At 33.6% G+C, this 16,017-nt stretch overlaps 1 protein-coding gene and 1 long non-coding RNA gene across 7 annotated transcripts in view; one reads left to right on the top strand and one right to left on the bottom strand.

Annotated features, from left to right (window-relative positions):
* LOC100651508 overlaps positions 1-16,017 on the bottom strand; it is a 51,537-nt gene that overhangs the window by 31,630 nt on the left and 3,890 nt on the right. The window contains exon 2 of one of the 6 annotated variants that reach the window (XM_012319099.3): positions 7,798-7,831. The exons of 4 other annotated variants lie outside the window; for them this stretch is intronic. The gene's annotated coding sequence lies outside the window, so the exon portion shown is untranslated. Of the gene's footprint in view, positions 1-1,110; positions 1,130-7,797; positions 7,832-16,017 lie in introns of those variants that run through there. One more of the 6 variants, XM_012319098.3, reaches the window with a different exon arrangement.
* Positions 10,610-12,113, top strand: LOC110120147. The gene is made up of 3 exons (XR_002308777.2): positions 10,610-11,259; positions 11,358-11,457; positions 11,773-12,113. It is a non-coding gene; the product is annotated as an uncharacterized LOC110120147 (long non-coding RNA).

Genomic DNA, 16,017 nt, shown 5'->3' with positions numbered 1-16,017 from the left:
ACAAGTTTGACCCAAACTTTTTGGACGACCTATATATATTCGAAGATTATAGGCGAAGAATGCAATAAATAACATTTTCTATCTTTTACAGGGAAGCAATTTTTTAAGTCAGTATGTTGTCGATTAAGCCTACCTAATAAAAGCACATAATATGTTAACCACCAAACAGCATGTCGTAATGTTCGATAATAAAAATTTGTATAAGGGACAAGTATACGAGGGGCTTAACTACCGCCAATTATGAGCACAAAAAGATTTTAATATATTACAAGGGAAAACGTTTTGTTCTATTATTCTTTATTGAGATTACAAAAAAGAATGCTGTAGTGTATTCTACCGATACAAAATGATATTTGAAAACACAAGCTATTTACAAATCATTTCCTTGCGGTTCAACTTGCGCATTGTCACCCAACCATTTGCCATTAAATTAAGCAAAATTAGATACAGATCACCATCTATACATCCTGAAGGATAATCGTAAGATAATTGTCAAGATCTGTTTTTGTCTTACCCGATAAAAATTCAAAACGGTTATTTTATACCGCCTCACAAGAGATAAGTTATCGTACGAAATGGACAACGAATCTTGATCAGCCGGTCGCCGAGATCTATAACGCAAGGTCGTTATGATTCAAAATTCATGACTCTATTTGCCTAAGAACATACCTAGAGAAAGATAAACAGGTGGACAACAAAAAATCTTTGGATAGTTTAAGTTGTAGCTTTGAAAATGTATCAAACGGAAACAAAATAGTATTGAAACTTTAAGAGAATATTTTACGCAAACTACAAACTACAAACAAAAAATATTATTTTTACAAGTCTGTAAAATTTAAAATTTGAATACTATAATTAATATTCAAAAATAATACCAAGATTGATGATTCAGGCTTATACATTTATTTTAATTTTTGTAAAAAAACAATTACATTAAATATGTAATAATTACTTTTTTATCCCATTTACAAGAAACAGTAACATCTCTTCTTCTAGGAGGATATAACTGTCGAATATAACTCCTTCGCCAAATGATGATTGTTCGGCTAATATTAATATATATCTCAGATATAATTATCATAATTCAGTAACGTATGCATATTACCGTACCTTAGAATTATTTGACACAGCTTCATATTTTTCCTTGCTGGACACTTAAAGCACACGATATTTTTCTCTTCTTTCGTTATTATACCAGAAGCTAGTATAATATCTCATGATATACAACAAAGTTTATTATTCTATGCGGAGTTCATGACTGAATTACAAAATGTTGAAACCTAGACAAACGTTGCCTACTCTACTTTACTAAACTCTCAAAAATTCGAAAATTAAATGTGTCAATTGTCTTGTCCAAATATTTCACTCATGGGAAATTCAGTTCCACCAATTCATCCAACAGACGCGAATTTTTGAAACTAACGGAACACACTGTATGTATGTGAACGAGCGTGAACGCGAGAATGTAGTGCACCAAGACCGTTGCACGGTAACGTTGCCTTTCACGTATATACGCGATCATGCACACGGTTTCATGGGTTATTTGCATAGTCTGCTCGACTGTCTGGCGGACGGAAGCTGACTACGAATTCCTGCTAGAGCAGCCGCCTGTGTCAAGTGCAGCTAATTCATTTTGCTGACTATACCAGGGTTCTGGTTCGATCCGTCCTTCGGATAATATTAAGACTTATAGCGCAGACCTATGACATCGGGAACCTATGACACAACCGGTCTCCACGCAATTCCTGTGGCCTCGATATCATTATTGATGAGTCGCGAAACTCCACGAGTCTTACAAGTGGCTTACGGCTATCCTAAATAGAAATGGTACCGACAAGAATGTAATTCAAAGTGTAGAAATTATAATATAATATTGGGGAGAATGAAACATCCTAACATTTTTTTGTTAAACGCGTTCGATGTTATTAATCTTCGGCACTTTTCTTCGATTCTATCATTTTCAACAAATATTTGTTGCTGTACGTCATTTTAAAATCGTAAAAGCAATTTGTGTTTAATTGTAACTCGGGTAAACTATCCTCCGCAAAGGAAAGTGGAGAATAATATTATTAGGAAATTTAAATTTTCTATATTTTCTATTAATATATGTTTATTTTAACATTATTAATATAATACGGAAAGAGTGTGTAATTTGTTTCGAGGTACAATTTTATTCGTTTTCTCGCGGCAGCGAATTAATGGTTCCACTGAATTGTTACACGTCTATTTACGCTCATTATTAAGGAAGTATGTAATTGTTTCACGTATGTAAGGTGTGTTTTCATGCAGTTAAATGGGGCATGTTAGTGCATTATTGTTGATAACTGTAATTATGTGAATACTGGGTCGGTCCGTGAGCTTTTGCGTACACTTTTGACAAACCAAGTGATTTTTACGAAAGAACGTTAGATAGATTAATGTCGAAATGGGAACACGTGTAAGAAAATGTAGATCATGTTTTTCTCAACTGAGTAAATACACTAAAAAGGATGTAAAAATTCGAGAATATATCATGTTCTCGAAACATAAATATAATAGAGCAATTTTTATTAAAATTCTAATTAATATTTATATTTGTGATATACTATTAATTACATCTCAATCCTAATGTAAAGAAGCCTTTTAAAAATTTTAAACGAAGAAGAAAAGTAGAAAGCTGAAAATATAATCGCAATTAACGTTGTTTAAATTGAAATATGCATGTAGGTATGTATTACCCATAAATACGACCCATAAATAACGCGTAGAGAATCAACATAAAAGAGGAGTGGTGGATTAAACACGGAAGTGGTTCCATAACGAGACAGTGATAAATGTTAGCAATTGGAATAGGAAATTCTGGAAAATTTTGTAGAAAGCTGGCATAGAGAGATCCGTTTATACAGACATTTGGAATAAAATTCATCAAGTTTAATATAACATTACCCAGAATATCTATAAAATAAAATTAAAACGAGACGAAACATTTTAAATATTAGATATAAATCTAATAATAGGTATCTCTAAAAAATAATTCCATTTTATCCAATTTGTCTCTGAACATTCATAAAAATTGTAGAATTGTCAAATATTCCGACACAATTTCTTCGTATTGAATCTGTAATTCCAAGATACCGACAAATTTCATCAAAAAGATATGATGACAACGTACTTCCCTTTCTAATAATTTCACTCGTTTCAGCGCAAAACTCCCAATCTCTCTTCTACTGCGAAAAAAGAAGAACCTGCTTACTCTTCGACTCGTGGATCACCTTACAATGAAATCTAAAGCCTCATTGCCGATAATTCCGTCGAATCAACGTTTCGACTCAACAGAAAACGCTTCGTATTCGAGAGTAAAAAGAATCGTCAGTCTATCTTACTATCTTCTGCAAATAGATAATATCAAATATAGTGAATATCAATCATATATTAACTGTATGAAATCTATGTAAGCTGACTAAGATTTAGTAAATCAATATAGAATAATTTTAACATAGCCAATGTGCTATATAATAATAGAATATTTAAAACGATGCGTATACAATGACTCATAAAAATATTCATACACTCCTGGAATTTTTTATGTACAGTATATATTTTACAAAATATTTTTAAATTTCATTAGTACTGTAACGATTATCCTGATTATATTAATAAAATTTGAAACGGATCTTAAAATGCATGTATATAACATTTACAAGATATTTACAAGAAGTATACACTTATAAAAGATCATCAAAGTATTTGGATAATACATTATTCAATATGTTAAGAAGTCACAACCTGCAGTGAAACTATCGTTAGCACTAACTGCATATTTAAGACTATTATTCATACCGTATACTAACTTTTTACTGGGTGTATGTTCGCAGTTAAATATCTTGTAACTTCTATATACATTTTCAGATCGGTTTCAAATTTTGCTATTGCAATGACGATAGTCGTGACTCATGACGGTGGTAATAAAATGAATAAAAGTGTCATGTATAAAAAAAAGTATAAAAAAATATAAATAAAGATGAGAATTATGACGACTTTATCAGTGTAGCTAATACCACGCTGATTAAGTCTAAGGATCAAGAAGTCATCAGTAGGAAAAGGCTTTGTTTCGTTTCTTTCTCCTTCCAAGCCAGTAATCGGTAGCGTAAAATGAATTTGCCTAGGCAACAGTTTATGGCACACGCGTCGATTGACCTACATTGTTGTGTCACAGGAAGAGATGCCTGGGACTGAATTACCGGAACACCAGCGAGGGCAACGGACGAGCGTGAGGGTGACTTAATTAGCCAATTATTGTCATCGTGTATGGTACAGACGGTGGGGATAGGAGGCACAGAGCTCTGGCCACCTATACAGGTTCAACCTTTAACGACCACCCGTTGTTACACTCGGCCCAGCTAAATTCAGGACAAAGCCGCGTAGACGTCAGCTTTATCCTTGAACTGCAACCGTCTGTTTGAATTTTCCACAAAGTGAAACCTTCGTTAATCGCATCTCTGCGCTTCGAAACTAGCCAATAAAGTATTTCACGCGTTTCGCGCCATTTCCATGGACGTGCATATTTATACACATTTACGTTACACGCGGACCAAATACAGAGATATAACGTGACAGATGTTTGCAACGGAAGGCTTATGGAAATAATTGAATTCTATTTAAGGTAATGTATTTTTTTTCGCTACAACATTTAAGAATTAAACAGGTAAAAATTATGTTTCTAAGAATTTTTTAAATATTTCTTTTTATTGATTAGAACGTTGAAATTTTGAGTAATTTGCGTTCTCAAAAAAGATTGTTAAATTGAATTTATTAAAAGAATAATAGTCTTTTCCTTGATGAATTATAATTTATCAAATGTAGAATTTATAAATTAATAAGGAATCTAGATTGTTAACATATTAAATATTGTTTTATTTCTAATAGTATTTTTCTTCAAGTAATAACTTTGATTCTGAAAATAGAAAATGATAATTTAGGTTCTCTTTTCTCCCTCTCTCTTTCTCTCTTTCTCTATGTCGTCTTTCTTTTTTTACATCATCTCCTCGAATGAGGTCGTTAACGTCATCACAGCGGTCATTGATTTCGCAGCGGTGACATTACGCAATTCGACAATTATATATTTCTAGTGGTACAGAGCACACGTAAAAAATGGAGACATGGTTTATTATGACTTCCCTCTATTATCTTTGATCCTTATCAAGTGATATACATAAGCGTTCGATCTCATTATTACAAATATAAATCTGCATAACGTCATCGACGCGACACCACCGCGATGTCGTATCGGTCATCTGCATCCAGGTCTTAAGAGACGTTACACCAGATGGTTGCGTGCAAATTCGAAACAGATGTCGGACGGAAATTGTATTCCGAATTGGTGAGAAAGTTCGAGGAAACTCGATGTCCTTCGAGATCCTTGTTAGGCACCGATATTGACAAACACATGGTTGCTTGCAATCTCCTGGCCCCGAGACTAATACCTGCCTATCGTGAAACGTTAATGGCTATCATATTCCGGTTGGCAGCGAGAGGCAAATTGTACGCCGCCGGTCGAAGATCCACAGGGAAATTACGTTTTTCCAAGCGCAACGTGTATGGATCACTTTGTGTACGGAGATACGGAACATGCCTCGATGAACAGACCTCTTATTACACTTGATTTCCTTTCAGGAAGACTCTATAAATAAACAAGACTCGTTGCAACTATGTTAAGTAACGTTGCACGCTCGTGTTTTAATGAGAATTTAGGTTTCCCGTGATGGTAGAGCGATGATGCAAATGGTGTTACCTCTATTGGAAAGTATCGATGTTTTATCGTTATGCCTGGTGTTAAGAATAGAACGCTTAATTATTATTCTGTTTGCCGTAGAAGGTAGAACAGCATTCAGGGTAGAAATTGTATAAATTTGCAAGTTAAATGAAAGGTAAATATAGGTCTTCTTTCGAAGGTCTTCCTCGACCATAGTAAAGAACATCTGAATGTCTATTCGAAGTAATCGTATGTATGGTTGTCTGCATAGTCAATTGCATTTATATTACATCATGTTGATTCTTTAATAATATGTTTCTCTCAATAATTCAGCTACAAAGACTAGGACTGTTTGGATTCTTGCTGATTCTTGATGTAATTTACTGCTATCATATAATATTACAGCTACGATACAAGTAATCGATTTGAGTATATTTACTCAACAACATTTTACTCTAACATCTTATTACAAAAATGTAAAATAGAGGTCTAAATATGATAAAACAAGCTATGTTGATTATATCAGGATAACGCGATCCTGTTATTATTATTCTTACTCCTACGCAAATTGGATGGCTTATAATTTATATTTCGATTTTTCTACGATGCTTTCCCTTGTATTACATTATTTGAATATTTCATGAGCTTTATATTAAAAAGAAATAATAATAAATCTCCCAAAAAATAAAAATGGGGGAATATAATAATTACGTTGTATTTTCCATTACTTACATGTTTCTTATAATGCTTCTTAGTATTCGTATTTTATACTGCTTCAATATTTTATACAAATTATTCCAAATAAAAATGAAAATAAAAGTGACAAAATAAAAAAGGTGGCAATTACAATCCACTTTACTTTACCTTCTCACCATCTCATAACATTTTATTTATAATTTCTATACTATTCAAATGTTTTATAAATGTTTTATCAGGTGAAAATGGAAATAAATCGCGGGAAATAAATACTGTAAAGTGTAACAATCACATCGTATTTCCCTTCCACAATTTTTTTCCACTATTCTTTGGGTTTTTGGGCCACTTTGATATTTTGTGTAAAAACGAGTTCGTAGAAAACAGAAGTAGCGCAGTGTAACAATTACGCTTTAATTAAGCAATTACACGCCAAATTCGTTTCGAAAGTACACTAGAACGAGGTAAGCAGACGATACTTTTAACAAGCAACGTGCCAGCTGTTTTTAGCTACATGTACTTACTTCCTCCTGTGAATTCTGAGATGCATTGTATTCACTCGAGTTGACCTATTTTCATTCGCATCACCTATTGGCGAAGATACTTTTCTATTGTAATCTTGTTTCGAGAAACGAGAGGGAAACCCGAAGATATTCGCGTTCGTGGAACGATACGAAATAACAGGCAGTCTATTGTATTAACGACATCAACAGACATTCTATTCTATTAAATACTGTAGACTGTTATAATCATCGTTGACACTTTTTAAGAGAGATATATATATGTATATATATAACATATATAATATGAAGAGCAGATTAAAAAATATGATAAGTACATCTTTGTTGATTTTTTTACCTTAACGTCATTTTTGGATATTACATTGATTTTAAAACTTGTCAAACTTTTGACAAAGAAATTTCGAAAAAATGTCTATCTTTGCTTATAAGAACTGCAAAAATATTTTCTGTTTACTTGTATACATTCCCGACTTTAGAGTTTTTACTTTCATCCTACTTTTAAATAGCATTCAAGAAAAACGTTCTATCGTGAATTCCTTCTTAAAGAGATCCTTACCAAGTTAATAATATCTACCAATTATCACGTAGTTGATAATGTTATAGAAAGAATCTCTTTAAATTTGCCAAGAATCTCTTTTTAGAACAACATTTCAAACATGCAATACTCACGTTCCTTATTAAAATTCCAAGCTGAAATGTTCCCTTTTTTTTTAAGAACAATGAATTCTAAGACAACGACGTTACATCAGGTCACAACAATTAAACTACAAAAGAAACGTTAAAGAAAAAAAAGTTTTCATTACATAAAGTCTCTTTACATCCAAGGCAACTTTCTACGATTAGCATTCGTACCTGCGAAAAATTGGTCATTAGCATTCCCTGCAATCTGAAAGAAAAAAAACAGACGAAACGAGTCCAGAATTTTTCCTTCTGATATATCGGTCACGGTGAAGTGTAGTGCAATTCATAAATGAAAAGTTTTCCAATACAGCCGCGGTATTGATGGTGTTAGCAATGACCTTGGCGATGAAGAGGAGGAGAAAGGACGTGGATGATGTTCGACATATCGGTTTTGCTGTCACTAATTTCCGGCTTCGTTCGATGAGATATCGGACACGGTGATCGTGGAAAATACAAGTTTTGTTGATGGCGTTGCGCTGTTGATAGGTATACGAAATCGGTCATTCATTGACAACGCATTCATTCTCTCTCCCACGTTTCTCTCTTCCCACACGGCCAGATTTATCTGTCGAGTCTAGTCCTTCTTGATCTTTGTTGCTTAACAGTTATTGATTTATCCACACATTCAAAGATTTCTGTTACGTGTACCAACAACTGTACGTGTTGATAGAATAACGACGTTGATAGAATAAACTACCAATTTTGATTTTTGTCGTAATTTGGAAAATGCATGTCTGCCATGAGGTATTGTACGTGTGAGTGTCTGTTAATTAATGTAACTGAATTAAAGTATAAATAAAATTAAGCGATAAGTAGGCTGCGAATTTTTATATATCTATAGGAAATTTAAAAGTGCAAAAATACATAGAATGCACATAACATGCAAAAACATACAAAATATTCAAAGTAGAATATTTATTATGATATTTAGAGAATGAGAGCGTATTTTGGTTCCGTGTTTTGGATCGTATCCATAAAAATATAAAATTGCGGAAACAATCCGTAGTTTAGTGGTGATATAAACAATAATACACAAGCATGAATGTTATATTTAAACGAATATTTTATTTCCCTGTTACGAAAATTTGCTCTCTGAAGTATACTGATCGTTGTTCCATTTCAAATTCATCGATTAATTCACCAGACGGGGCTTAAATAAAAAGCAGAGCAGCCGATATAAGAATGGATCTGCGTTCTCAATCTAGTTCATAACCAAGTATAATAGTAGCCGGTTGCAACATACTGGAAAGCGGTACAAACGGAAATTTCTAAGACGATTCACGTCGATTCGAGGACACGATCGACAAAGAGGAGAACATAAATTCGAGAGCTACAGTTTCGAAATAACACTTTGCATCTCCATTTGGGATTGTTGCTATTCGAACAAAAGATAAATCGTGCAATTCCTTAGGGGGATATAAAACATTGAGAAACCTCTTTGCCAAAGAAAACAATACGTTCTCGGTTTCTTTTCTCCCTTCTTTTTCCTTAGAGGGTGATATAGAAACATAATTGAAATTTACCGTGGTGAATCTCTAGGATTTTCTGTTCTTTTTAGCTAGATTAAATACGAGTCGTTTAAAGTAATCCAGATCTCCACACAGATAGAGAAAAGAATCGTAAAAATGAAACTTTATCCTGGTTAGAAACGTTATCAGAACTACCAAATGTAGAACAAAAATATCTTTTTTTTTTCAAGAAACAACCAGGGCATTCTCGAAATTGGAAATTATATTCTAAAGATTTGATCAAATATTTTAGGAAAATATCGTTTAATCTTTTAACGAACTGAATCTCTGAACTGAATCATTCCAAATATAATAATTAGATCACGCTTATTTATAAAAATTTATATTTCGATAAGCATGACAAAAGGAATACTTTACTTTGATTATTTTGTACATTCTGTATATTTTTGCATCATAAAATTTTTCATAAATGCGTAAACAACCACAATAATAAAAACGAATACGATACAAAGATTGTTTTTCACATAAAAATCATAAACACAAAGTATTTTCAACCAATGAATTAGTTTCATCCAATTATTACTGGGTTATTAGCAGGCAATTTTAGTATAAACCCATTTCCTTTAATTGTAACCTATTGATTATCTCATTTGGATAGATCTCAAAAGCATCGTGTGTAAACGCATTATCTATGGGTCACATAAATTTCTCAGATCAGTAGGTTAATGGTTATCAGTTAATCATAGAAGAAATTTCTACTTCCTCTATCAGAAAACTTCTTGTACCAACAGATAAAGTAATACAAAATGAGATCGAGTAACTATTAGAACAGATACATTACTTTCGAATGAAGTTACAATGCTTCGAAGACGATAATGAACATCATTTTATCTAATTAAATATGTTTACAACTGTTCTTAAAAAATTCTGTAAAAGCACCACCCTGTGTTACAAGAAAGAAATGATATATGTATTTGAAAATAAAATTCATTGTGTCCCTCTAACAATATTACGAAATAAAGTTTTTTGCTAGAATGAAATATCTATTAGGTACATTTAGATTTTTCCAAATGATCAAAGGGCGGTTGAAACATCGAGAAAAAGAAGATGATAGTGTAATTGTAGCAACCAGCTTCTGTGACACAAATATATATTCATTAAAATATCATAAGAATCTTTCCAGGACAAATCTTAAAAAAATTCGTAAACAATTCTGTCATAACAAAAAGCTAACATAAAATTTGAAAATAAAATTCTTTCCGTACCTCTGACAATATTACAAAGCAAATTTTCATATTCAATATATTTCAATACATTAGTTATTATAATAGATTTTCTTAAATAATTCAAGAACGACAGTAATTAAAAAAGGAAGCAACTATCAAATTGTCTCAATCGCCTAGTATAACACGTTTGCTTTTTTGCCATTGAAACTTTTCCTTTCCTCCGCTGGAAAAGCAACTTTCAACTTTTTGTGCTTCGCGATTTCGCTTTCACAAATTTGCATCATACATACATGTCGATGCGCCTACGTTCAACGAACACGGAAAGATATGGCGATATCGAGCTTTAGGCGTACTAGCAACACTTCGCCGCGCGACAGTTTTCTCACTCTCGCTCGCATCCATCAAAAACTCCATTTCTTCTTCTTCTAATAACGAAAATGTCCTGCAGTCGTGTCGTCAATTGCACGCACATCCACGGATAAACACACACATAACATAAACGGATGTCCTTTCCGTAAACGACAAACCGTCGCTACTGCGCTCATAGCCTAAGGATGCACATTTTGTTTCGGTTTTGCATGTAAATACACAGACCCGTGCTAAACTGTGGATCGATACTCACCACTTTCTCAGGCCGCTCTGCCGGCCTGTTATTTCCATCTCGCTTTTGACATTGAATTCACATCATGTGCCGTGAGGAACAAAAGAAGATAAGACCGGTATCACCGTGCTGGCACAACGTAGGAAACGTGAGTTCCAAATGTAGTTGAACGCAACGAGCTCCGAGGATCAGCACAAGAAATAGATAGATGCAACAATTGTACGTGATGCTACGTGTTTGCAAATTGTTGGTCATAGTCGCAAGAAGAAATTGAAATCGGTATTTTAAAACTAATAATTTATGCATTTGAAGATGTTGGGCTTGTATACTAGCATTCGTAAGTGTCTAGACACCTATGTTCGATTAATAATAATATTATTTGAATTTACGTATTATCTTTCAGTTTATCACTACTTTTTACTATTATTTTTTAAGAAATTTCTAATCTTGTAAGAAGAAAGGTGACGCAAGGATTCTCCGCAACACTTCAAATTTCCAAATTGTCGGTCATAGTTGCAAGAAGAAATTGAAATTGGTATTTTGAAACTAATATTTTGTACATCTTTGAAGATATTCCTATTTCTAACGCTTGTAAATTTATAATAATATTTGAATTTGAGTAGTGATAAAATAATTCTATACAGATTGACAATTATAAACTGCAATTTTGCTATTGCATATTGGCTTAAATAATTTTTATTGTATCATAACAGCTTATTACAAGCCTACCGTAAGTAGATGTGATAGTTCTGATGAGTGATATCGAGTTTATAAATTGTTTACAAGTAAGAAAAATAATAGCTCTTACACGATAAGAAGGAACTGTTGTAAATTGCGTTATTTATTGCAGAAAGGAAACGCAAGGCGAGAACACGTATTTGAATGCAATGAACTTCAAGGTGGTCTGGGCAACCTAGAAATAGGAAAAAGGAACGAGACCCAAGACTTCAAATAATGTTAGAGTACTGGTGTGGAAGGGATCTACAATTCCAGAAATTTGTTAATCCTTTCTTTAACACTCTATCGTATTATTTTCATTGCAGATAACCGATATGATAAGGAATTTTTATCTTCGTCCGTGTTATACCTAGAGTGTCTTGTATTATGCGCTTAGTAATAAAAGAATAGTGCAATTTCTTTGTAGAGTCATAATAAAAAGTTAAATAAACAAAGCCAGTTCCCAAAAAATGATACAATTTACGTATTTTTTGTTATAAAAAATGCCATACACAGTGCAAATCAAGATTTTGAAAATACTAATTTATTATACACACGTGTACAACCTCTTGAAAGTATCATTCCTATCCTTTGTATATTGAACAAAAAATTGTGTATTTTCCACAAAGTACAGAATACTATTTTATAAGTACTAACAATAAACTGATTTACGTTAATGTGATTTTCAACTAATCATACGATAAGCATATAAACTTAACAGGAGGATCACATTCTACATTTTGTTTCTCTTTTATCGAATACGAACTGTTTCATCTTCTTATCACAGTTGCGTATACGTAAGCCTTCTTTTCCTTTCACTACATTTACACAGTGATACTAAAATTCTACAAACTCAGCTACCTTAGTATAATTAAATTTCTGCTGTGCCGTTGTTAATTTTTAATATGAGAACCGTATTCTTTCTAAGAAAGATATAAAACATTGAACTCTGAGTTTAATATGAAAAACGCCATGAAATAGTCGTGTCAACATCTCATAGTAGGAAGGAAAGTGAAATCTCGTTTTGGTTTTCCAAACACTTCACGCTGTTAAAATACTGCCTCGACCTGCACTAGCCTACCTGACCGTATCTCCTCTGTTTTCGAAACGCTCGCGTAGATTATAAAAGGCTGGACAGGGAAACAAGCACGGAAAATGTCAGGGCCTTGTCTTCCAGCTTCGAGCGGCGAGAACGTGTATATAAATATACAGGGTTAAAAAATTTTCCTCTGCTACTGGCTTTATAGTTCGAACGCGAAATAGCTTCTCATCGTCAATATAAACGAAATTTCAATTTTCCTGCTTTTCTATATTTTTTATAAAAATATAAACTTATATAGATTCTACGTCGATATTAACTTTTGACGTCACTTTTGAACATTTATATTTGTCGACGTTTGTTTTGCGTATTTTCGACTTTGATTTGTTGTGACTGATGGCCGTTTATTATTGTTGATTTACCATCGTGGATGATAAAACATGGACGATCGTGTTAGCCTTTTGAATACTACGATAAATTCGGATACGCATGTATAGATTTTTGACAATAATTTTTAACATTTTTATCCGCAGAATTTTAGGTATTTTCAGCTGTAATTGCAGAACTGTTAAATACTGTACCAATATCAGTTATAAACAACAGGCTAAACTCAGGCAGAGAATGCAAGAATTATACGGTTCTCTTGAAAGTTCGTTCCGATTTTTAAGGAAAATTCAAACGTGGCACATTTAAGCATCAATATACATTTATTGAATTATTTTTTCCCCGCACAGTCGTTCTCCATCCTTCATGCGTTTGAATATTTCATCCTTCCAGAACCTCTCAGATTTCTTGGCGAAAAACTTTTCAATATGATTTTTTACGTCGACCAAAGAGTTAAAGCTTTTTCCATAAGGGAATTTTGTAACGACCTAAATAGGTGAAAATCTGAGGACACAATGTCTGATGAATACGGTGGGATTAGATCCATCCCGAGCAAGCTCCAACAACCTTTGTCAAATGGTCAAAGAATATGAAGCCGATATATTGTCCTGATAAAACACGACGCCCTTCCAATTCGCCAGTTCTAGACCTTTTCTGTTCAATTACTGTCTTTAATTCGTCTAATTGCGAGCAATACTTTTCCGAATTTATCGTCTGGTTGTTTGGTAGAAGCTCACAATACAGGATTCCTTTCTAATTCCACCAGAGCATGACTTTCTTCGGTTGAAAACCGGCTTTTGGGGCGGCTAAAGGTGATTCATTCTGCTTTCCCCAATTTCTTTTCCGCTCAACATTATTATAAATAATCCATTTTTCATCCCTCGTCACTACTTGCCTCAAAAATCGTGTCTCCTCGTTGCATTTATAGAGTCACAAATAGAAATGCGATCCATCAGATTTTTTACGTTAAATCCTGGGGAATCCATACATCAAAACGTTTTATATAGCCAAGCTTCGCTAAATGCTCGTGAATGGTGGATTTTGATATTTTGAACATTTCTGCTAATTCACGTGTCGTAACGCGTGGGTTATTCTCGATCCGTGTTTTGATCTGATCTTCATCAGTGGTGGCGGCCCTACCCGGACGTTCTTGATCTTCAAGGTTGAAATCACCAGCTTTAAACTTAGCAAATCACTTCCGCACAGGTCTTTCAGCTATAGCACCATCACCATAAACAGCGCATATCTCGTTTGTTGCTTGTGTAGTATTTTTGCCTTTCCGGTAAAAGAAAGCTATCAAATGCCTATAATGCACTTTGTTTCCTTCCATATTCAAGAGCGTATAAAACTAATAAAAATTAATGTATCTCAACTAAACTTTTTTCTAGAGATGCCTGAAATATCACCTTTTAGAACATGTACACGTGCCATTTGTTTTTAATCATTCTAATATATTCAGATCCGTCCTAATGCCACTTAAAATCGGCTCGAACTTTCCAGACAATCCAACATTTTCGTTATTTTATGTATATTCATGTTTTGTAAAATTTAAAATTTATGCTTCTAAATATTCTAAGTATTATTAACAAACACTTTTGATCATCTCTGTTTTTCGATATCAAGTAATTTTATCCGATATATTTATTGTAGTGAAATTAAATAACATCTTTTACCATCACTATAGTCATTCAAAATACAAACAACGACATATTTCAATAGCCACATAATTATCAGACTGTCCAACTTTTCATTGCCGATAAAAAGTTTCGTTTTCACTTTTGTGTAATACGTACAAACAACAAAAGTACCCAGCCCTTGTTTCGTTATTATCAAGAGTATCATTCCCCTAGCGTACATTATATCTACAGACGTATCATCGGTAAACATATCTATGTATTGACTAATTTCACGCGACGACAATCGTATACGTTACAAAAAACCTTTTATCAAAAATCTATCTTGCTCTACCTGACCACTTATCACGCTCCAGATTCATTACACTTTCCGCACAGTTCATCAAACCTACCCTTATCTTGCATATCTGAATGCCCGTAAAACGCCCGCATTCCTCCCATTATCGGGCGAAATATATCGCTTCCGTTCAGCCTATCAGTCACGTTTTAACCGACTTAATCGCGAATGAATAAATAAGTCGTTCATAAATGCGTTACTCATCGAACCAAAGTTGAATAGAAAAAAAAAATGAAAGACAAAAAATTTTAAAAGAGAAACAGGAGGAAGAAAGAATAGAAACATCAGTCGAATGCTACTACAGAGCTGCGTTATATCATTGTGATATCGCGCCATGCGGGAGATAGACGACACGAGAGAAGGGAGATAACACGGTCTAACCCGGCAGAAAAGAAATAATTTTTTATCTAACAAGTTCGTGACTATCATCCAGACTCTAGGCGGAAAAAGAAAGAAGAAAGAAAAGAGGAGAAAGAGAAAGAGGTGATAGGTGGGTTGTGTGCTTAGTTGGAAAGTAAATGCACTTTTTGCTGCGTTAACTGCACTTCGGCGTTCTACCGACTCATACGGGCCGCGATAAGCGAAAGAATTTTCTGCACGCGACCATGCCACAGTATTGATTAAAACGAAACTTGAGGTGTACGGTTCGTCGTTGTTATATACCCGCTTCTCCGTTAAAACGCGAGAAAAAATAACGCTTCGATGCGTTGTTCGTCAGCGTTCACGAATTTGGTTATTCAGCAATAAGCGTTAGTTTCTTTTACGTTAGTTTTCTCTGTGTGTGAGTTTGGCTGATTGAAACAAAAAAAATCTTTCTTTTTAAGAAAAGAGTTGTAGTACTAGTTTTTTCATGTAAATTGCAATTGACAATCGTTTAACTTTTAGGTTTTATTACAAGAATTACGATTTGTTTCAGCTTTAAATCAATTTTCTTTGGTAACAAATAATAAAAACAAATAATTTTGTATAATTAGACAGTCTTGA

Source organism: Bombus terrestris, chromosome 6, assembly GCF_910591885.1.
Source record: "Bombus terrestris chromosome 6, iyBomTerr1.2, whole genome shotgun sequence".
NCBI lineage: Eukaryota > Metazoa > Arthropoda > Insecta > Hymenoptera > Apidae > Bombus > Bombus terrestris.
The sequence above is the reverse complement of the archived record's forward strand: the minus strand, read 5'-3'. Positions and strand labels throughout refer to the sequence as shown.